General features: G+C 42.7%; 1 pseudogene; it reads right to left on the reverse strand.

Moving 5' to 3' along the window:
* Window positions 1–7,309: 7,309 nt before the first annotated feature.
* On the reverse strand, window positions 7,310–15,910 carry LOC138110976 (uncharacterized; annotated as a pseudogene).
* Window positions 15,911–25,120: the final 9,210 nt, after the last annotated feature.

Consider the following 25,120-nt stretch of genomic DNA (forward strand, 5'->3'; position numbering starts at 1 on the left):
CCTGATTCTGTCTGTGTTCTTGTACTATTGCATCTATTTTAGTTTTCCTATTAAATCATAATTCTGACTTGCGATCTCCCACTGGTTTGTTTTCAAACTAGTACACGTGGACAGTGGCATTGAGCACAAGTTCACTGACAGCATCAAGCTTTGTGGTGCAGTCAACTCTCTGGAGGGAAGGAATGACATCCAGAGGGACCTGGACAGGTTAGAGAGGTGGGACTGTGAAAACCTCATGAAGTTCAACAAAGCGAAGTGCAAGGTTCAGTACCTGGATTGTGGCAATCACAGACATAACAACAGGTTGAGTGGAGAATTGACTGAGAGCAGCTGTGTGGAGAGACTTGAGGGTGATGGGTTGATGAAAAACTCAACATGACCTGGCAATGTGCACTCACAGTCCATAAAGCCAACTGAATCCTGGGCTGCATGAAAAGCAGGTTGAAGGAGGTGATCCTCTCCCTCTACTTTGCTCTTGTCAGACCCCACCTGGAGCACTGCATCCAGCTCTGGTCTCCCCAACATAAGAAGGACATGAAACTGTCAGGTTTTTGCGTGCTAGCTCAAAGAGAGCCCAGAGGTCTAGCCGCAACCTGACTGCACTACGGCAGGCACAGACACACATGAAAGTGCAGGCAGATGAGGGTGCGCTCCTCACCCAAGGGGGCTGTCCCTGAACAGGGTATGAAGGCACGCAGGCAGAGGCAAAGAAGGAGAGAGTGGACTCTCTGTGTAATTTCTACACAGAAGGTTTATTGAGGTGAGACAATGGGGGGAGGAGATGGAGAGCCAAATATCTGACAGGGTCCAGGGATTTTATAGTGGGGATAGGAAAGGCGGGGATAAGGGATACGGCAAATGGGATACTCGACAAGAGACAGGGTTGAGGGCAAGGGAACCAAAGGAAATAACACAAAGGAGGGATTTAGGGAAGGAACCAATGGGGCATCAAGGAACAAAGAACTTTCTAGAACTGATGCATATTAAACTTGGGAAATGAATATACACAACCTCATACATAAAGCAAGGAGGGAAAAACACTAACCAATCAGGGGAAACATGCAAACAGCAGAACAAAGGAATCATGGGTTCTCACTATGACTGCAAAGCTATATACTAAACTTGGGTTGCTGACCACCCCAGCTGGTTGTCTGAGTTCTCCTCAGGAGACAGAGTGGCTGGAGTCACCTGCACCAAAACATGAAACTATTGGAGCAAGTCCAGTGAAGGCCATGAAGCTGATAAGAGGACTGGAGCACCTGTCCTACAAAGACAGGCTGAGAATGTTGGGGCTGTTCAGCCTGGAGAAAAGAAGTTTGGGTGGAGAAGGGGGCCTCCAGGGAAGCCAGAGAGGGACTCTTTGTCAGGAAATGTAGTGGTAAATGCAATGGGTAAAAACTGAAAGAAGGGAAATTTGGGCTAGATATTGTTAGAAGCTTAACAAGACGAGGAGCCCGGGCCCCCGGCGGGTGGAGAGAGAAGCAGCCCAACCATTATGATTGATAAGAGCAAGACTCCCTTTATTAGCAATCCAAAGGCACTTATATAGTGTACCAGCTTGTTAACTCCTAAGTGGCTTAAAGCTTATCAAAACATATTTCTACTTTTACATAATTGGACTTACATTGGCAAGCTTTCATAGTCATGTTATGATTAAAAGAATTCAGTGTCCCTCCCTGCTCTGGGTCTTATCTGAACAGCTGCAAGTTTTCACTCCCTCTCTGTTCCTCAGGCCTGCTTGTTTTCTTCACACGAGAATCTTCTCATGGAGAGTTTTTTCTCACACACAGGCCTTTTGCTTGCAGGCTCTTGCTACAGTTCTTTTATTGATCCCAATAATTCTATTTCCCAACAAGATATGAGGAAGAAGTTTTTTACTGACACAGTGGTGAGGTACTGGAACGGATTACCCAGAGATGTTGTGGATGCCCCATCCCCAGAAGCATTCAAGGCCAGATTGGATAAGGCCTTGAGCAACCTTGTCTAGTGGGAGATGCCCCTGCTTATGGCAGGGGAGGGTGAGACTAGATGGTCTTCAAGGTCCCTTCAAATCCTTAGCACTCTATGATTCTATGAAATCAGTCTTGGTTTTGGCTTTGTTTATATATATATATTTTTTTTAATGATATCCAACAAAATAACTTCTGGGAAATCAGTATTCCTAAAGATAAATATTACCGCTGGCCTGGCTCCTTACAGTATATCACTGTGTCCTGCAGCCATAGGGAGAAGGAGGAGAGAAGATCCAGCAGGCAGGAATTGTGCAGCAAGATTCATCTATTTAATTATTTTACAAACTCTTTTATAGACTTTTTTCTTCATAGTCTAATTGGACAAAGGGCCAGCCACCCCTTGGGGGTGATTGGCTAAAATCCTAAAACATCCATTGTCAAAATATTTTTCTACTATACCATAAACAAGACTTTTCAAGGTTGCAGGTGGCTTGGTTGTTTACATTCCCTGCTACCTCTTCTGTGAGAGAGAAAAGTCTCTCACGGACTTAGAAAATAACAAAAAATCCTCACTAGCAGCATTTTTGTACCTACAGATAAATATCATGAAGATTCAACCATGAAGCTCATGTGACACAATCAAGCCCTTAATAGCCCGTGATCTCTAATAAACCTAGTGAATTTTTAGAGACATCAAAGTGGAATATTCCCTGTGGAGAAAAATAGCTGAGAAGGGCTGCATTGAGCATTACAAGATCTAATTTGGTTGCACTGTCAGGCATATTATTTTACTTGATTTGCCACATGCTTTTAAAAAAGAAACCTCATTTTGCCGTATATGTTGAGCACTAAAAAGATACTCCCAATTCCTTTATACTCAATAATTTTTAGAAATCTGGGCACCATTATTAGCATGTTTTGGGTATGTCTCCGTAATGAAATGTCATGGGATTAACAGTTCTCTGTTTGACATTCTGCTCTGAAGTCACTGAAGGATTGCATTTGCTCTCATTTGCATTGTTCTACATTACTTACAAGGCTCACAACATTTCTATCTTATTCTGTAGGATTCATAAAAAGAACAAAAGTACTGTTTCAAGAATTGATTGCCAAGGGACCTTCTTTCAAATAGCCTTGATTCAATTATAGTTTGATATTTTCCATTTCTGTTTTTTGTTAATCTATCAAATAAGTGCTTATTAATGACAGTAATAATAACAATTTCAGCAGAATTTATTACAGTGCAAAAATTGGTTTTGTACAAGACCAGATTTATGAATACATTAAGACGCTTATCTCCATAATAAACGCTAATTCTGAATGGAAGGAATACTGAAATTAAAGCTGAATGGGTATTCTTTACTGATTAGATCAGTCCTTGAAAACGAAGTGATTTCCTTCAAAGCTTATTTCTTCAAGGGTTAGAACAGTAAAATTTTCCGCTGATTAGAGGCAAAAGTAAATTAAAATGCCCTGTTCTGAATTAGCTTCTCTCAGAATCAAACTTCATTTATTACTTTATTACATTACTATTAATTAGCTGAAATAACACTCTTCTCTAAAATTCTCCCGTTTACATTATTAACTCAAAAAAATAATTTCATTCAAAGGTTGGACACCTTTAGTTTATTTCATGTGTATGCATGATAATGTTTGGGTTGGCCTGTGTGTGCTTGATAATGGTGATGCTTACAAATCATTTAGGTGCCTTGGCCCAGAATTTCTGCACCTGCCTCTGAAACTATTTCATAAAGGACAAAAAGGCTTTTTTTCCAAAAGTAGCCCTGCTCAGTGGTACCAAGCAATAGGACAAGAAGCAACAGGCAGAAGCTGTTGCACAGGAAGTTCTACCTGAACATGTGGAATAACTTCTTTACTGTGCCTTAGCACTGGAACAGGTTGCCCAAAGAGGCTGTGGAGTCTCCCTCACTGGAGATATTCGGGAACAATCTGGACAAAATCCTTTTCCATGTGCTCTAAGATGACCCTGCTTGAGCAGGGAGGTTGGACCAGGTGACCTAGTGTGGTCCCTTCCAACATTATCCACTCTGTGATTTATTTTAAAAAAGAGAAAGAAGGATATTAAGTTGTAGAAAGTTGTTTATGAGAGTTTTTGCAATTATTTAAGTGCATCATTTTGAGATCCAATAATAGGATTTGTTCCTTTTAAGATTTTACTAAACAAATTCTAAGTTTGAAGACAAACAATTAAATACTCATTAAAACTGGCCTTCCACTTGACTTTTTCATGTTTTCATCTGCTCCAGGTGAGAATTGTAGCTGAATGAATCAAAAAACATACAGGCAAATTTTTGTTGTGCCTTTAGCTGTCTAAGAGCCTGTAGAAACTGAAAATTCGCTAATTCAGTTTACAAAAAGCACACCCTCTTCTGTAGTTTGCCTGTATTATGGAAATTTTCTTTTTTCTCTCTCCCCCCCCCCCCCCCCCCCCCCTTTTTTTTTTCTTTTTAAAGTGTCTGTTTGGGGCTTTTTTGCTTTTTTTTGCTTTGTTTGGTGGTTTTGTGAAAGTGTATGCTACTTAGGTGTCTGGATTCAAAGGTTGACTGCTGACTGCTGTTGAATTGATCTGGCAGCATAGATGTTGGGCTCCATTCTAAGCTCTTTGGAGCTCAAGAAGCTTGTTCAGTGCATCAATCAGTGATTGATTTCATTAAACATTACTAACAGTATAACTGAACTGTTACATTTTCTTTAAAAATAAGGAAGCTGATGATTGTCCTGTCATACTGTGTAGGCTTCAAATTTTCTGTCTTTTGTTTCTAATGAAGAGTGTAACACTTTACTGTATCATCATTGCAAGACAAGTAAAAATAGGGATGTCCTACATGGCACGGGTTTTTTAAAATATTGGGGTTTAGATAAAAAAAATAACTTGTCATATGTGCTTTCTTCCTATGCACAGTCATGGGCACTATTTCAAATATGTTACTAGACCACTCATGATAAGAAAGACCAATACAAACCCCTTCACCTATGTAATAAATTACAATTATGAACTGTCATTAAACTCTAGATTTAAAAAAATACAAAACTACGAAGTGAGAGTGGGTGTATTAGTAATTATATTTCAAACTGAAAACTCTTAATAAAATTACTTTGGGATTTTAAGATACAATACATTACTGCACCTTGCATGTTTGGAAAAATCTGCATTGCAAATAGGTGAATTCAGAATTCTGGAGATGTTTCAGTAAACAGACAACTTAGGTGAGCCATATTGGATTATAATAATGTTTATGATAAACTGGCATTAGTTTCTGTTCTCTTGAACTTCTTATTACTGAAGAGCAGCTAATGGAGAGATCCTCATAGTCACCTAATCTTTATTTGTGTTTCTTTTGAAGCACACTGTGCTGAGCATAAATGTCAGACTTCTCTAATTGGAAATTACTGAAATTCAGTTAAATATGCTGTTACAATCAGAAGAAGAAGAAGATGTACTTTCCTCTTTCTGGAATCCTATCCTCTTTTTATAAAAGAGCATTGTTGGTAGCAGAAATAACTGAATAATACTGTCTCCTATCTTCTTAAAATAAAATTCTTAACACAGTGATTAACTTCTTGCACAAAAAATATAAAATTAGTGGGACCACAGCAAATGGAGGTAGCTGGACTAGTCTCCTTGTACAGTACAGCTGGGATGAGCTGTCTAGGCTTTTAACCAAACTCTGCCATCCCACATTTTTTCTATTATTACTGTGAGAGAAATTAGTTGTAAGCAAACTGAAGCAGTTCACCAAAGAAAGTGTCATGATGATGAAACCTCATGAAAGAAATCGTTCAGAACAGGTTTATAATTTGTTCTGTCTCAAAGGAGTATTTTAGGAATAAAAGAGATGCTTTTCTGTGAGAAATTGTGAGCATCTGGCATTTTAAAGAACCAAATAGTATTTTCAAGATTACTTTTTTGTCTCAGCACTATCGTGAAGTAATACTTTTGAAATTTTGCTGATATTTTAAATATTAATTAGGCACATATGATTCTGTTTAGAGATTCTTGGTACACTGAATTACAGAAATTACAAACATTTTATGAATTGGAGCAGTCTGATAAATAGAGACAAGTCAAGGTCTGCTTCTGGCAAAATGTTACAAAAGTATTTATGAATATTCAAAAATCACATAACTTTAATAATGCTGGTGACTTTTCCATGTTCCATCTCAAATGTTCCTTTATTTCATCACTCAGTATTCTTATTTCAAGTTTAACTTACAATGATGAGGTAAAACTAGTTATAGAAAAATGTTACAGCGGGGATTCTGTAACACAATGCACCAAACCAGGAGTCCCGTGGAAAAGAAATACATATGGACGGATTCTTGGTAGATGTTTCAGAGATGTTTATTTCTCCAGCCACATGGCTGGGAATCTGCTGAGGAACTGTTACAGTCACGGGACCCGAGGGTCCTTGCCCGCGCAGGGAAACACAAACCAACCAATGGGGAACAAGGCTGATCAGGGGCAGGGAAACCCCGTGCCTCCCCTCAGGGCCCCTCTCCCAGGGCTACATGGCAGGGGGAGGAGACCCCAGCAGAAAAAGGTGCTAGAGTTGTTAATATTGGAAAGCTACAAGCTTGTGGAGAAAGAGTCCTTGTTGTATTTCCAGATAATACTCTCCCTGTAGTACAATAGCTTTGAAATTACTGTGCAGTAAAGAACACCATCTAGATTCCCAAGCAGAAGTAAAATTTTTCAGTCCTATATCTGGATTCAGGAAAAGAGGTAGCTGTTGCAGCAGCAAGATGAAGTGCGGAATCTGAAGGAGAAAGGAAATACAGAATCACAGAATCAGCTAGGTTGGAAAAGATCTTTAAGATCATCTAGTCCAACCTATGACCTAACACCTCCTCATCAACTAAACCATGGCACTGAGTGCCACATCCAGTCTTTTCTTAAACCCCTGCAGGGACGGTGACTCCTCCACCTCCCTGGGCAGATGATTCCAGTGCCCAATCACTTTTTCTATAAAGATTTTTTTTTCTTATGTCTAACCTAAACTTCCCTTGGCGCAGCTTAAGACTGTGTCCTCTCATTCTGTCAGTTGTTATCTGGGAGAAGAGACCAACCCCCACCTGGCTACAACTGTTGCAGTGGCTAAGTCCACTTTACACGCCTCAAGTTGCCTTAAAAGTGGTCTCTCCTTACAACACTGTGCTAGAAAGTTCTCCCTTTGTCTAGATTCTGCTGGTCACTGGCCCTCTCCCCCTCCCATCCCTTTTCCCATTAGCCCCTGTTATTCCATTCAACCTTGCCTCTGCCCCCTAGCCCTCAGACTATTGGTTTTGGATGCTCTGCCCACCTTTGGGAGTTTTCGGGATAAAACGGGTGCGGGCTTTCAGTTGTTGTTCTTTCTTGCCTCTGTTCCCTTCGGGGTGTTGCTATCAAACACCTCAGAATTGCACGCAGAGAACCCCTCTTGCCTCTTTGTCTCTGGTTCGTGTTTAGACTGTGTGTGTGAGTGGCTGTTAGCAACCACCTGCGAAGGTGAAATTGTGTGCATGCATAGGTGCTAGGAGAGTGCCGTCTAAGCGGTCCATGAGGGACTCGGCAGGGACAAATGCGGCATCGATCCACCGAAGCTCTCACTTCTTTATACAACCTCCTTTCATGTAGTTGTAGAGAGTGATAAAGTCACCCCTGAGTCTCCTTTTCTCCAGGCTAAACAACCTCAGCTCCCTCAGCCATTCTTCACAGGACTTGTGTTGCAAGCCTTGTTCCCCTCCTTTGGACACATTCAAGTGTCTCAATGTCCTTCCTAAACTGAGGGTCCCGGAACTGGACTCAGCACTCAAGGTGCGGCCTCACCAGTGTGGAGACCAACAGCTGGAGTGAAAGTCTCACAATTACCGATTTGGACACAATCACTTTGTACCCTTGAGAAATCGGTTTGTACCCATGAGAATTCTAGTATCAACAGAAGCAAGAAACCAAAACAACAGAAGAAGAATGCACAGCTGTTTGTGGGAGTCTGTTTATGGGTTTAGAATAGGTGTTAGTTGTAGGTGACCAATAAATTGTAATGTAGTAATTTAGTAGCCAATGGACACGCAGCATGAGTGCCAAGAAAGTGTATAAAAAAGGCTTTGTAGAATTAAAGATGCTTTTTCCCTGAAGCAGTTGGGGTGTGCGTGTATATGTCGTGTCTGCCTCAACAGTGACTTCACCAGTGCCAAGTACAGGGGAAGAATGACTTCCCTGCTCCTGCTGGCTGCACTATTCCTGATACAGGCCAGGATGCCATTGGCCTTCTTGGCCACCAGGGCACACTGCTGGCTCATGTTCAATTGGCTGTTGACCAACACTCCCAGGTCCCTTTCTGCCTGGCCATTGTCCAGCCACTCTGTCCCCAGCCTGTAGCACTGCAGGGGGTTGTTGTAGCCAAAGTGCAGGACTCGGCACTTGGACTTGTTAAACCTCATGTTGTTGGACTTGGTCCATCTATCCAGCCTGTCCAGGGCCCTTTGCAGAGCCCTCCTACCCTCTAACAGATCAACACATGCTCCCAGCTTGGTCTCATCTGCAAATTTGGTGATGGTGGACTCAATCCCCTCATCCAGGTCATCAGTAAAGATGTTAAACAGGACTGGCTCCAGCACAGATCCCTGGGGGACCCCACCAGTGACTGGCCATCAACTGGATGCAGCACCGTTCACCACCACTCTCTGGGCCTGGCCATCCAGACAGTTCTTAACCCACCAAAGAGTGCACCTGTCCAAGCCATGGGCTGCCAGCTTTTCCAGGAGTTTACTGTGGGAAACAGTGTCAAAGGCCTTGCTGAAGTCCAGATAGACAACATCAACAGCCTTTCCTGCATCCACCAGGCAGGTCACCTGGTCATAACAGGAGATCAGGTCGTCAAGCATGACCTACCCCTCCTAAACCCATGCTGGCTGGGTCTGATCCCCCAGCCATCCTGTAGGTGCCATGTGATTGCACTCAAGATGATCTGTTCCATTATCTTGCTAGGCACCGAGGTCAGGCTGACTGGCCTGTAGTTTCCTGGATCCTCCTTCCGGCCCTTCTTGTGGATGGGCGTCCCACTGGCCAGCTTCCAGTCATCTGGGACGTCCCCAGTGAGCCAGGACTGTTGGTAAATGATGGAGAGCATCTTTGCAAGCTCATCTGCCAGCTCCCTCATCACCCTGGGATGGATCCCATCTGGTCCCATAGATTTATGAGCATCTAAGTGGCTCAGCAGGTCTCTGACTGCTTCCTCCTGGATAACAGGGGGACCATCCAGCTCCCTGACAGCATCTACCAGCCCAAGAGAACACTTGTCCTGAGGACAACCTGTCGTTCTGTTGAAAACTGAGGCAAAGAAGGTGTTAAGTACCTCTGCCTTTTCCTCATCTTTAATTACTAATTCCCTCCCACATCTAATAGAGAATGGAGGTTGTCCTTACCCTTCCTTTTGCCATTAATGTATTTATAAAAATATTTTTTATTATCCTTCACAGAAGTTGCCAATTTGAGTTCTAACTGGGCTTTTGCCTCTAATTTTTTTTCTTCATGCCCTAGCTACCCCCTTAAACATTTCCTGAGATACCTGACCCTTCTTCCAAAGGTGATACACCCTCTTTTTTTTTCCTTAGTTCCTTCAAAAGCTCCTTGCCCATCCAGGCTTGTAGTTTTCCTTGTCAGCTCATCTTTCAGCACATAGGAACAGTCTGTTCCTGTGTCTTTAAGATTTCTGTTTTGAAGCAAGCCCATCCTTCCTGGACTCCTTTGTCTCCTCTTAAGGGCTGCTTCCCAAGGAACTCTCAAAATGAGTCTCTTGAGTGGGCCGAAGTCTGTCCTTCAGAAGTCCAGTGTGTAAGTTTTATTGATGCCCTCCTTGTTTCACCAAATATTGAAAACTCTATAATTTCATGTTCACTGTGCCCCAGATGGCCTCGAACCACCACATCTCCCACCAGCCCATCTCTGTTTGCAAACAGCAGGTCTAGAGTAGTCTGTCCCCTGGTAGGCTGGCTCACCAGCTGAAAGTGTGTGGAGGACAAGAAGTTGTGCTCCACACACTCTAAGAACCTCCTGGACTGCCTCTTCTCTGCTGTGCTGCATTCCCAGCAGATGTCTGGTAGGTTAAAGTCACCTACAAGAACAAGGGCTAGTGATCTTGAAACACCCTCCAGCTGCTTGTAGAATAAGTTATCCACCTCTTCTTCCTGTCTGGGTGGTCTATAACAGATTCCCACCAGGATGTCAGCCTTATTGGCCTTCCCCCTGGTTCTTACCAGTAGGCACTCAACTTTCTTGTCATTAGTTTCAATTTCCATGGCATCAAGAGCCTCTCTAATATAAAGAGCTACCCCTCCACCTCTTCTTCCTCTCCTGTCTCTTGTGAAGAGCTTGTAGCCATCCATTGCAGCGCTCCAGTCATGTGAGTAGTCACACCACGTCTCCGTGATGGCGACTACACCATAGCTTTCCTGCTATACCATGGCTTCCAGCTCCTCTTGTTTGTTACCCATGCTGTGTGCATTAGTGTACATGCACTTCAGCTGGGCTGCTGATTTCACCCCTGACTCTGGCTTATCACCCTTGCACTTGCTTCTGAAGAGCCTAGTTGTATCCCCTTCCCCCTTCGAACCTAGTTTAAAGCCCTCTCAATGAGTTCCACCAATTCATGGGCTAGAATCATTTTGCCCTTAACATATAGACAGAGCCCATCTGGCTCCAGCAGGCCAGGTGCTGTGAAAGTTGCCCCATGATCAGAGAACCCAAAATTCATAGCCCCACAAGCCCGCAGTAGTGAAGCTGAAAGAGAGCCTGGAGTCTCACTGTAGCCCTTACCAAGGGGAAATGGGTGGGATGGGAGGCAGAGGTGCACCCATGCTGTTCTGCGCTGGTTCTGGAGCAAGGTCTATGAAGTCAAAGACCAAATTTTTCCAACTATTACAGTGAGCCATGTGCCAGCCTTGGTACAAATGTGTGTTTGTGGGATGGTACAATCCAATACTTGAAGTAGTTGGAGCAAATAGAAAACTGTCTGACTTGAGCCAGACAGTGAGCTTTTCAAACTTAAATAAATATTGGATGCTTTATAGAGAATAATTCAGCCTTGCAGATTTTGAAATGGAAGTGTTCTATAAATTGGAAATAATGGGACAAGCAAGATGTATCAGAATATCTGTAACAGTTTTCTTAAATTTGGCATTAGTATCTTGACAACAAGTATTTGGGACTACTGTTTATAAATAGCCAGGGTCTGAAAAATGTATCTAAATGGTTTGGCATCCTCAGAAAAGCATTCATACTTCAGTAATCACTCTCAGACATGGAAGACTCAATATATACTTAAATTTTCTCAGTATCTCTGACATTCATTCATCAGAAGAAAACAGCCTCCCACTCACGTCCAGTGTCTGCTCTGAATTGTAGAAGGCTCATTTGTGCACCACAGACCTGTATTTATGCTTCTCTGACAATACTGGAAATAGTTTGTATTCTCTGGGAGCTGGAGGATGATTAAGAGCAATGTTTAACTGGTGGGAAGAGCAAGGCAGGGTCAGGTGAAACATCCTGCATAGAGTAATGCATAGGAGGTCTCTGGAAGAACTTGAAATGAAATGTATCTGCCTTCACAAAAGATCTCTGTGGCATTTGAAACATGAGAGACTAATGTGACTGACAGTTAAAATAATCTGCTCATTTGCAGGCAAGCATTCTCAAGTACTGCATCAGTCCGATTGGTTTGAAATGTAACAAATTTCTGTCATATTTCTGAGCAGCCCCTGACCTCTTCAAGACTTCCAGACTCACTCTTCTATTTCAAATTTACTACTTTAAATTTCTACTGAAAGCAGCCTAGATTTTTATTATGAATGCACAATCCTGGGTATTGAGAACAGCCTTTAAAATGTTTCCTCCTATATGAATTTCATGGACAATATTTCTGACTATACTTCCTGAAAAAAGATACGGCTTGTTTGATTAAAGTTTATGAAGGAATTGCAAAATATCTGCAGTGATATATCACTTCCAAAAAAAAAAAAAAGAGCAAAAAGCAAATCAGAACTAAGTGGACTGAGTGGAATAAATTCTTGACTCTGTCTGAAAGGGATTGAGAATAAAACTTAGGGGATGGATGCTGTACAGGAGAACAGTTTCTGGTTGGAAGTACTTTTGTTCCTATCTGTTTAAGTTTTGGTACCACTGAAGTGCCCTTCAGACTACACAGAGCAGGATCAACACACAGTTCCCTGTTAAACAGACTTTTCTTTAAGTTTGCTGGCTGAACAGCAAAGAAGCCATCACAAGATGAGTAGCTGGCCTGTTAATCACAGCATCACTGAAGTGTGTATATTGAGTTTTGCGAGATGCTAATCATCTGCCATTTTTTATGATGATAAATGAAAACCTTCTGCATGTAGAGCTTATCTGAAGAGTGAGTCCCTGAAGGAAAGCATCATGTCAGTGTTTCATATTTATTCTCTTTCACTGGTTCCCAGACAAAAAGCTATTTAATTACAAAAAAATTACATTGTGTTTTAACTGTGAGCTTCACCTGACCCTAGGAATCAATCCCCAGACTTTAGGCATTATGGATTAATCAAGATGACAAGAACTGTGGAAGAAGCATTGGTAATTCTGATAATCACATCTTATGGTTTATGAACAGAACTCCACAATTCAGTGCCCTTACCAAGCCTCTCCAAAGCATGTGGCACTTCCCCTACCCCCTCCAAGTGGAGGCACAAAAGGCAAAGATCGTGGGCTGAGGTAAGAACAATTTACTTTAAACAGCAATGAGATAAGAAAATTAACAGCAAAAGCAACAACATTAATAACAAAGGGTATAAGATAATAAATTATTCACATGGACAAATATCACGGTATCCCGCAGTGGTAGGGAAGAGAAGAGTGATCCAGCAGGCAGGAATTGTGCAGCAACATTCCTTTATTTAATTATTTTACAACTCTTTTATAGACTTTTTTCTTCATAATCTAATTGGTTAACGGATCAGCCACCCCTCGGGATGATTAGCTAAAATCCTAAAACATCCATTGTCAAAATATTTTCCTACTGTACTATGAACAAAGCTTTGCAAGGTTGCAGGTGTTCATAGTTTATAGAACTCTACTAATATCTTCCATGAGAGAGAAGAATATCTCACGGGATTGGAAAGAAGCAAGAGAAATTCTTGCTAGCTGCAAATTTGTATCCACAATTCCCCCTTTTTATTTCATAAGACAACAATTCTACTAGGTATTAATCTTAAATAGAAATCTACATCAGTTATTAATTCTAAATATAGCCTTAAGGGCTTTAACTATCTGACTCCATAACAAGATATTTAAAGTTCAGTCTCTGCTTGTGGAAGGACCATCCCAGTCTCTGCTTGTGGAAGGAAGGACCATCCCAGTCTCTGCTTGTGGATCAGGGCGAACACATTTTGAAGGTAGCCACCGTACCCCAGTATCTGTGGAAACGCAAGCATACCCACGACCCCAAACGATAAGCTCATGCAGACCTTCCCACTGGTTAGTGAGTAAATTCCATACCCAAACTTTTGCCCGGGGCAGTTGTGTCTCACCTGCAGACTGCAATGAGAGAAAATGATTCAGAATAACAGGATTATTTGAATTTCGTGGTACTCTATGATGATTAATTAAATACAAAGTTTTTCTAGTCAGCTCTGTGAGGTCTCTCCATGCATTCCCCCTTTCTGGTTTTCCAAAACACACTTCAAAGTACCATGAGTGCGTTCGACAATGGCTTGGCCAGTAGGAGAATGTGGGATACCAAAGGTATGGTCTACATCCCACAGGTGCAACAACTGTCGCATCTTCTCCAAGGCATAGGCAGGACCATTATTGGTCTTCACAATAGCCGGCACACCCAGGACCAAGAAAGCCAATTTAAAATGGGCAATGACATCACGGCCCTTCTCTCCATTGTGAGCAGAAGCCCACATAGCTGAGGAGAAAGTGTCAATAGACACGTGCACATATTTAAGCCAGCCAAATTCAGGGATGTGCATTACATCCGTTTGCCAAAGCTGCAAGGCTTTTAGCCCTCTGGGGTTTACCCCCGCTGGCAAAGGCACAGCGAGTCCGTGACAGTCAGCATGTTGGAGAATGGCTAGAGGAGCAGGGACATGGCTCATTGATAGAATTATTGGATCAATAATCCAACTGTACAAGTAAAAAGGCCTGTGTGAGAAACCAGGCTGGGAACCAGAAGGGAGTTTTTGAGAAGGTGCAGCTGTGCTGATAAGATGGACCATCCCTAAGAAGGGAGGAAGATCTTTGATCTCTCAAGACAAAACATAAATAATAAAAAGCTTGCCAAATGTAGTCTTTTATCTAACCCAATTATGTAGAGGTCAGAATGGGCTTTTATAAGTTTCAACTAATTAAAGAACTGATAAGCTTGTATTCAATACACTATATAAGTGCCTTTGTATTGCTAATAAACGGAGCTTGCTTATATCAATCGTATCGGTTGCCTGCAATGTCTCTCCTCACCTAAGTCATCGATTCGTTTGCAACATCAGCACAAGTGCTGACAATGTCGCGCACTTCGGTTGGCGTTAAATGAAACTGCTTCTGCAGGGTATGTGCCCTTTGATGGAAGAAACCGTGCGATGCCTTGGCTTGTGCAATTTTGTCATGCTGAGGCCCTACCCATGCAGGGTTGGCCAGCATGTCAGCCCTGGCGTTGCCTTCTGTTAGAAAACCTGGTAAATCGGTGTGGCTTCGAAAGTGCAGAATGTAATGCGGGTGAACTCAAGCGTGTATTACAGACCACAAGGTTTGCAATAGTGAAAACAGAGCTGCATTGTTCACCTCCTTCAGAAATGAACAATCTAAGCGTTGGGTTATATCTGCTATGTAAGCAGAGTCAGTAACCAAATTCAGAGGTACCTGTGAGAATCACTGAAAAGCCATGGTAACAGCCCTTAATTCAACTAACTGAGAAGAGCCTGACTCGTGGCCTTTCAGCACCTGCCATTCCGATCCCTCCTTCCAGGTAACAATGGCTTTCCCAGTTTTCCCAGAACCATCTGTAGACGGTGGGTCCTTGCATCGGAACTCAACTATTTCTCGGCTGCAAGGAAAGCACGGTCGATTTTGCCAACTGCAGTAATTTATGGCTGGGCAGATGGTAAGTGATCTGCCCTGAAAAGTTTTGCAGCGCACTTTGCAAAGGAGCACTATGGATAAGGCTCCACTCAAAGTGTTCCTTCGAGATTGAAATGACAATTACTGCAGGATCCGCAGCCATCAGTTGCAAACACTGTTGGCAGCATTTGATTATCAGAGAAGCGACCAATTCAAACACCGTGGTTGCAGTCCTTTTCGGCTGATGAGGCAAAAAGACCCATTCTAGGAAATGCAAAGGATCAGGCTATTGTGCATTCCACTGGCCAATGATACCTGTAGGATGGAGGTCTGGAATAGTAATGAGAACAGTGATAGCAATGGAGGGATCCACTCCATAAACCTGACGAGCGGAAACAGCCCGTTGGACCTCCTGCAGTGCTCGTCGTGCTTCCGGAGTCAACTCCCGAGGTGAATTCAGATCAGGGTCCCCTTTTAATGTATTAAAAAGCAGAGAAAGTTGCTTCACGGTTAGACCTAAATAAGATCATAACAATTTGATGATACCCAGCAGTTTCTGAGCATCATTCAAGGTTTTAATCAAATCCGGGAATTGTACCTCTTGGCGTTGGATAGCTTGGTCCAAAATTTTTACTCCTAAATATTTCCAAGGAGGATGCTGTTGAACTTTCTCCGGAGCTACCTCTAATCCATAGGCATGCAGAGAAGCGAGCAGCTGAGGCTGTATTCTCAGCAGCTCATCCCAGGTGGATGTTGCCACCAGGATATCATCCATGTAATGGTAGCAGCATTCATCAGGAAACTGCTTGCAGACTCCGGATAAAGCTTGAGTGACATACCACTGACAGATAATTGGGCTGTTCCTCATCCCTTGAGGGAGGACCTTCCATTGGTATCTCTTAGCAGGTTCAGCATTGTTAACGGCAGGCACAGTAAAGGCAAATTTTGGTTTGTCATTAGGATGCAAAGGAGTTGTGAAAAATCAATCCTTCAAAACAATGATCAGGATGTCCCACCCCATAGGAATCATGGTGGGAGAGGGCATGCCAGGCTGCAATGCCCCCATACCTTCCATTACTGCATTAACTTTCCGGAGATCCTGCAATAATCTCCATTTCCCTGATTTCTTCTTAATTATGAAAACAGGAGTATTCTGGGGACTAGTAGAAGGCTCAATGTGCCCTGTTGTAACTGTTCCTGAACCAGCTGATGAAGGGCATTTAACTTCTCCTTTGGTGGGGGCCACTGCGGTTCAAAGATTGGTGTGTTAGTCAGCCACTGCAAAGGCAGTGTAGGATACTGTGTGCCCTTACACACAGTAACCCCTGCTAAAAATTTGTCCCAATCCGTACCCCCCAAGCTGCCAACATGTCCTGCCCCCAAAGGTTAAGGGAAGTGGTAGTAACATAAGGCTTAATTGTAGCTGTGCATCCCTCTGGGTCCCTCACCATCACAGGCCATTTGCTTAAATAGCTCTGTGTGGTTCCTCCTACTCCTGCGATGGCCGATCCCACAGGGGCTAAAGGCCATGAGGGAGGCCACACAGAGAAGGAGATGACAGTTACATCAGCACCCGTATCAATCAAACCTCGAAGCTGAATCCGGGGTGGTTGGGCGTTCAGCAGGACCAGGGTACGTGTCATCTGTGGCCTTTGGTCAGAGATGTCTGCAGTACAGAAGGCCTGCGGAAGTCCCGTAGATCCACTGCCATTATCTTTGTGAGTTTGTTGTTCTATCCTGGGGACACAAGACTTAAAAGGCACTAATTTAGCAAGTCGGGTCTTCTCAGGAACAGTGACAGGGGGTTTTTGCATGGAGTCCTGTGCCAGTTTGGCCAAATCCAGAAACATATCCTCTGAGAGAAGGCAGGCCACAACCACCCCTCCCCCACCATGTTCGGGAAAAAAACCCCCACTTTTTCCTCAAAGGAAAGTGAAAGAGACAAAACCCATTTATTTAACAAGCACACCGGAAAAGAATAATAATGCCAAACAAAAAAACCTCTCATTCTGCTGAGAGAAACCCAGGAAAATTTCAGAGTCCTTCCGTAGATCTCTCTCTCCCCTTCCGTGGAGCTGGGACGGGGTGGTGGGCCCACCTCCAGGGCCAAGGCCTCGGTGGAAATTCCTCCCGATGTATTCTGATATTGAAACAGTCCAGCAGAGAAAAAAAGGAAAAAAAACCAAAGTCCCAGGAAAACAAAAGTTCAACTTTCCATCTCTCTCCGGAGAAAGAAAAACGAGCTGAAAAACTGGCCGAAAACGAGCAGGGTGCTTTCCCCACTCTCGCCCTTCTGCCGCAGCTGAAAAAAAAGTCTCTATCTCTGTGTGACCTTGAACAAGCTGCAAAGTGCTTTGAAGAAGTTTTGCTCAGGTTTTTCTCCCCCCTCTCAGGCTCAGTTGAAAGCCACAGAAAGGCACAAAATTAATTTCTGGACCGGGGCAGCGATAGGGGATACAGATCACAAAGTCACCCCAAGACAAGACCATAGCATGAATCTGACCTGTAAAGTCAGCGTCAATAACTCCTGAGTGCACTATGATTCCTTGATAGGTAATATCAGGTTTTCCCATCAGCATCACACTGGATCCCTGGGCTAGGGGTCCATATGCATCCAAGGGAACCTTATAAATACTGCTAGAGTCTAATATGACTGCTGCTGAGGTGTGGACATCAAAACCATCTTATCCCTGGGTGCTGTCTCTAGGGTGGCTGAGTGTTGCTGTTATCCCCAGAGAGACAGCAAAAATCACGACATAACTCCAGGTCAGATGATATGGCCGAAGCAGAGCTAAGACCACATTTAATGGAAAGCTCATCTTTTATAGTGTGGTTCGCAATAAAGAAATTACATGATTGGCCTATTCACCCACCACCTCTCAAGGTGATAGGTTGAGCGGTATAACACCCATCCATAAATATTATTTTTCCATGTACCCAAAACAATATGCAGTTCTCAAAACAATTATGCAGCTGCCAAGAGTTTACTTTTCTCTAACTGCTTTCTCATGAGAGACTGTGTGAGAACGAAAGCTTCTCACAGGTGAAAAGCTTGTGAGAAGCTGCGAGAAGCTCTCTACTAGCTTTTTAGTATCCACAATTCACCCTTTTTGTTTTAAAAGGACCAAAAGGTTGCATTTGTAATCCTCTGCGGGATCCCGTGCAGCAAGGAGAACAAACACAGCATAAGGGGTCTGTTAAGTAATGGCCAGTTACCAAACAGAATCCAAACCAGATACCACTTTAAAGCAGGCAGAGGGATTCTCCAGCAATGCCATGAGAAATACATCTAGCAAACCCAGGTATACGTCCAGCCATTAATTCTGAATAGCCTTAAGGGCTCTGCATCAATTACTACTTCTGGATAGCCTTAACGGCTCCAATATTCTGCATAACATTCTGACTCCATAACACAAGAAATTTAAAATTCAGTCTCTGTTAAAATTCAGTCTCTCAGGATCCTCAAATCTGCTTGGCTTCCCCAGTGTTTCCAATAAATCCCAATCGCCCTCCTCCAGAGCCCGCATCTTAAGCGACTCCCAGAAACAGTTATAGAGTCAGACGCACTGTCACAGTGCAGTCTGGGAAGGTCCAGGGGCGAGACTGGAGCAGCCTTTTCTTTCGCCTCCCAGCTACAGCTGCTTTACAACCTGGGACCAAAGCCTCCTCTGCCTCACTGCCTGACGATGAATCGTTGGGTATGAGCAGCTTTGAAGAGCCATGAACTAACAGAGGCAGGCGGGGAGAAATCGCCTGACCAGAAGAAGAACCGACAGCAGAGGCTGCAGTCGGCTGTGCAGAGGGTTGCACCACAGCCTCTTTCGGGGATGCAATCGCGGGCAGTTTCCACTGATCCGGCGCTGGGGCTGCTGCAGCCGTCTCCGGTGCTGCGGACACGCCTGGAGCCGCTGCCGGCCAGGGCACAGCTGCCGTGACCGCCACTTCTTTTGCCGGTCTCATCTCCGCTGGCGGCTGGCATGCTGGTGCAGTGCTGGTCGCTGAAACCATGACTGCCGCCACTGGTTCCGGGTTTGGAGCGTCTCTTGTGGGTGGCGCAGGCCAAGTGAGCCCCGCGCAGCGGGGCATCTCCTGCAGCTGCAACAGCTGCTTTTGCAAGCTGAGCAGCTCCGGCAGCTGCCGTGATATGTTTGGCAGCTCTGTCAACAAAGGCAGATGACGTATTAAAAGGTCGACTGGTGCTGTGCTTGTGCAGAGCAGTCCGTCTCTAAGGAGGGAGAAAGGCCGCATCTGGGCATTCTCGGCATAGCAGGTGCATGCGCAGCACTGTCCGGCGCTACGCCAGCCGAAGGTGTCCATCTGGGCATTCTTGGCGCAGCAGACGCCTGCGCAGATGGGCTAGGAGCCGCCATGGGGGTCCAGAATGCAAGCCCACTGAAACGCGGTGCCGAAAAAGCAGCGACCGCCGCTGAGCCACAAGGTGGGGTGGGCTGCACGCCATTTCACTGCCCACACACCCCCACCAGTTGCTCTGCTGGCGTGGGGTCCTAGGGGGGGACGGGGTCCTGCGGCAGCACATGACAATGACCTGGTACAGGTTCCGGAGCATTCACCGCCCTTGGAGCCAGGGGGGCTTTTTCTGACCAGCCACCACATGCCCCTAGAGCCAGGTCAGTGGGGTCTCCTTCGGGTATCTCTCCGTCACTTGCCACCGAAACGGGCAAGCCAGCTCTGCTGCCACATTTGAACTGTATCAGCAGATTAAACAAAACCCGCCACACGCGTAGTAATTCCAGCACTGGCAGATCCCCAGACGGGATCTCGCACCAGAGTGCAGAGCCAAGTTCTTGCCACAGCCTGAAATACAGGGTGGTGCCTGCGTTCAGGGAGATGCCATGCAGGGCCGCCCAGTCTAATAATTCACAGAGTGAGTTCTCAGAAATGGAGGTGTCCATTGAACTGAAAACACCCCTCCAGGCCGATAACACAGCATCGGTTTTTAAGCTGCTGTTCGCCATTCTTTCAGTCCCGTCGGACATCCCGTTCCGGGGGGGGACAACAGCATACCTCTAGAGAAATGCAGCTTGGGTCACAGCATGCAGAACATGTTGGGGTCATCAAATATCACGGTATCCCGCAGTGGTAGGGAGGAAAAGAGAGATCCAGCAGGCAGGAATTGTGCAGCAACATTCCTTTATTTAATTATTTTACAACTCTTTTATAGACTTTTTTTCCATAGTCTAATTGGTCAAAGGATCAGCCACCCCTTGGGGTGATTGGCTAAAATCCTAAAACATCCATTGTCAAAATATTTTCCTACTGTACTATGAACAAAGCTTTGCAAGGTTGCAGGTGTTCATAGTTTATAGAACTCTACTAGTATCTTCCATGAGAGAGAAGAATATCTCATGGGATTGGAAAGAAGCAAGAGAAATTCTTGCTAGCTGCATATTTGTATCCACAGACAAACATTCCCAATAATAGACAGTACCAGACAGCTCCTTCCACGATGTTTTCTTGACCACAAGGAACCCTTTCTCCACAGAAGGGAGTCCCTTCCCCTCACCTTCTGAAATGCCATGAGGTGGTATAAAGTAACTTCTGTGTCCTAGCCGTGGTCCCTCCCAGCTACTGCAAAAATGAACCCCATCTTGGCTGGAACCAGGACATCATGCTAAAAAGAAAAGAGCCCAGGTTTAGTCTTCTTCAGCCAGCCCGTCTTGGCAGAGAAAAGATAGCAGGAAGAGCTCATTTGCTATTTTTTATAAATAAAGCAATTATAGCAGGAGTGAGTATATTATATGTAGTCTTCTATCTGTTTACAAATTGTTTGCAGTTTATATTTTTTGTGGGATTTTTTGTTTGTTTGTTTTGTTTTGCTTTGTTTGATTTTCAGAAAAAAATCACTGTGAAGTAATTTGTGAAATAATTTGACCAATTCTTGGTGTCTTGACATAATATTAGAGTGAGTTTTTTGCAGAGAAAATTCCTGTGCACTAGTTAAGATGTCGTTTTTGTAAGCATATGTACGATTTGATATAAAATGCTTCAGAGCAGGAGCTGAGGTGATCTTGATCCAGAAAAGCAGAGGAGTATGTGTCTGACAGAGCTGGTGCTGGTAGTTAATACACTGACTTGACCTGGAGCTGAAATGATTAATTCTGTTGACCAAAAGTCTATGAGAAAATTTTATAATGCTATTTGCAGCTGAGGAAATGTTATCACATTGTATGGAAAACAGATAAGTGGGTATCAGACACTTAGGTTGGAGTCTTGTCAACACTGGGTAATGTACTGGATAATAATTTGCAGCTACTTTTCAACAGATGACTACACCTTGCTACGCTTTTGAAGCATTAACTTGTTTCAAAAACCAGTGATTAGAGGTGTCACCAAAAACCAGGAAATAAAGTCTCTGACCAATTTGTTATGTTAGAAGGCCAACATTACTTTATTCAGTGCACTGAGTACATGGGGAATCGCTCCACAAAAATGCACACCTGGCAGCCTAATAGACCAGGTTATATTCATCAAACTAATAAATATTCACTACATTTCTATTACATTTCTTGAATATATGCATGAATTCTAATTACTTCCATGGACTTATTTGAATATGAGTAGGGGTCTTTTGAGGTTCTTTGGTGGTCATTTGGGGACATCCCATTTCCCAAATTTCCCTTTTATAGTTCCACATCTTCTAACAAACCTTCTCTCCTGGAGAGTATCTCAAATATGTGGTCAGGTCATGATGCACTTCTCTTACCATTCTTTGCTCCAGCACTGTATCTTTGTTCTCAAAATTAAGACATCTACTAGTACATATTAATCATTGATATAGGTAAATAAGGAAGCATTAGCTTGCACAAGACTATTAGTCACAGGTGTGAAAATGACTAGGTATATTTCTTTCTACTTGTCAAGATCAATGGAAGATGTCACTAAAGTCTTTCTTTCAACTGTTTTGTGTATTGAATAAATGAAAAGGTTTTAGAATTACAGTAGTTCTGAAAAGCATATAACAGAATTTTCCCCTTAATCAGAAAAAGTCTGCAATGTTTTTACAGTCCCTATATCTGAAACTTATTGCAGAATTTTAATATAGTGTCAGTTGTGACATTGAAATGCAAAACAGTTGTGCTGTCATGATCCTGTGGCTGACACGGGTATAGTTCAGTGAGTTTACTGGAAGCACAACTGGTCTGTAGGAGGATGTCTAATCAGATCCAATGGAAAACACCGGAAACTACTAAGTATGGTTAAGGTTGGACCAGGTAAGTGCTTTTGAAGGGAATGTCATATTTGTCCTTATTGCTGTGCTGTGCTCTGTATCTCAGAGCACCCCTTGTATGCCCCTGCAACAAATGGGCCATCTGTACCAGGCTGTAGCTAAGCTGAGTTAATTCCCTAAAATATAAACATTGTGGATGGCAGTCCTTTCATCAGCCTGGCATCTCTTAGTATGCAGTTATAGACTTGACTGGCCAAGGGGAGTGACATGGTTCCACAAGATATTGTGATACATAGGAAAGAAATCCATGCCAGATTACTTCTGTAGAGTATGCCTTTTATAAGAAAAAAACAGTGTTGTCTATACTTGTCTGACACAAAATGTGATGTTTCTGCTTTCACTGAAATGGAGCACAAGTATTAACATCCTATACCAGTGGAAAATACAAAATAACTTCTTTTTAAAAGCAAAATTGTTTGGAGTTAGAGATCCTGATAAAATATGAATATTGCATATTTAAAACAAACAAAAAAAAACCCAAACAAAACCCCCAAAGAATAAGAATTTACCACAGGAGGGAAGCTTTGATTTATGGGAGGGGGTGTGTTGGGGAGCTTTTTGGGATTTTTGGAGGGTTTTGTTTGTTTGGATTTTTTTTCTTTGGGGGGAGGAGTTTAGTGGGGTTTTTTAAACATTAATGTGCTTAATGCAAAAAAAATATGACTGCTTTAATTACACTAACTAAAAATAAGGAGTGGATATACACTTTAAACAGTAAATGAAACCAATTCGTTATTTTAAGATAGATTAAATAGTTAAAGTGTGTAGTAAAATCTCTAGTAGTTCTGTATCTGCTTAACTTAAAAGAATTAAGGGAATTAACTTAATTAAATAAGTCCTCAATCACCAATGCAAGGAGTCTATATTAATCATAAGTCAACTACTTTAGGCGCTAAATCCCTACTTGATGATGCTTTGATCCACAGTAAATGTTAATGTAGATACTCTTTGTCCAATCCTGAGAAAAATATTAAGTAGCTCATTGTATAATAGCAAACTTGGAATACTGCTGAGTTGCCTGTGAGCAAATGGCTTTAAACAGGTGTTGAATTTAAGGAATAAAAGATCAAAGTGATACCCTCCATAAGAGACCCCTTTTCTCCTTCATATTATCTCTGAACACCCCATAACAGAAATGACCTTACTAGTGGGACTGGGATTCCTAAGATAACTTGAAAGGTTTTGTCAAATAAGGAGTGACCCAGGGAGCTGGGGTTGTTTAGCCTGTAGAAAAAGAAGCTCAGGGAAAATCTTACTGTTCTATACAACTCCCTGAAAGAAGGTTGTGGACAAGTAGGAGTCTTTTCTACCGGCTAACAAAGTGATAAGGCAAGAGGAAATGACTACAAGTTGCTCCAAGTGAGGTCTAGATGTTATTAAAAATTTCTTCATGGAAAGGGTGGTCAGGCATTGGAACAGGCTGCCCAGGGACATGGTGGAATCATTACCTCTTGAACCATTCAAAAACCCTATAGATGTGCTGCTTATAGACATGGTTTAGTTGTGGGTCAGGCAGTGTTGAGTTAATGGTTAGACTTGATGGTCTTAGTGGTCTTTTCCAACTTTAATGATTGTATGATCCTATCATGTTTAGAAAGGGAATTTATTGTATTTACCATAGTGCTGTGTGTATTCCTTTCATTAGTTTCACTTAGTTGAAATAATAATCCCTATTCTTGCCTTCTTGTATTTGGACAAGCAGATTTATTTACAGATCTTACATTTTCAAGTTGTTTTTAAAGGTCTAATTTGCTGTTGTAGATTGTCTGCAATTCTTGCCACATCTCACACTTTCCTGGTGAGTCCAGGCTTCCTATGTTTTATGCCCAAACAGCAATTACCCTCAGAGTGTAGGAGCTACTATTACAGAAGATGTTACAGTAACACACCTGGCATCTCTTTCCAAAGAGGCATCTCAGACAACCAGTTATTTGTTTTACCAATCAAGATGACAAAATGCAAAATGTAAAACATTTGAAAAAATCTCTCTGGCTGAAATAAAGTCCATCAGTTAATGGAAATACCAAGCTTAGGAAATGGTGAGGTAGCTCATCAAAGGGCTTCTCTTATTCTCAGAGAACATGTAATGTGACTTTGCCAGGAGGAGCAGATCGGATGGGATTCAAGCAGTCGAGAAAATCAGATTAGTATATATAGAAAGCTATGAGTGACTTCAGAACAGAGATGCTGTCCTGCATAGCACCTCTGACAGTCAAAATCCTTTTTATTTAAGCAACTAAATCTGGATTATGCTTCTCATTTCTGGGTAGCATGTCTCAAAATGTTTCTATCATTACTAACTTCAAAGCATGTAAGCTGCTTTTTCTTTCGTGCTACCAGCTCTGAAGTTCTGCTTCTAAATATCTTCTTTTTCATCAAAATGGTAGAAACAGCTGTGGGGGGAAAGCCTCTACAACGCAAAACTACTTTTTAAAATGGTAACATTTAAAATTAAATTATAAATTAAATTAATTTCAATTAATTTCAATTAATTTTAAGGAATTAAAAATGTACTAAATAATTGGCATAAGAGAAAAGATGACAAAAAAAGACTTACTCTAAATATGTGGCATAGAACTAGTGGCCTTTGCATACAAAATTTTAGACATTTTCAATCATTTCATAAGGATCAAGAGAACAGTGAGAGCTGACATATCTGTGAAGAATTTTCATAATAAATTGAAGAATGTACTCCTGCTCAGAAAGACTTTCTTCTTTTCTCATTAGAGAAATTTTCCTCTTGCTTATTAAAATTCCTTTGAGTTTCAAAATCGCACACAGTCCTGGAAAAAATATTTGTTCTTGTCACCACTGGCAGACATAGTTCCT

Source organism: Aphelocoma coerulescens, chromosome 5 (assembly GCF_041296385.1).
Source record: "Aphelocoma coerulescens isolate FSJ_1873_10779 chromosome 5, UR_Acoe_1.0, whole genome shotgun sequence".
In the NCBI taxonomy this organism is placed as follows: Eukaryota; Metazoa; Chordata; class Aves; order Passeriformes; family Corvidae; genus Aphelocoma; species Aphelocoma coerulescens.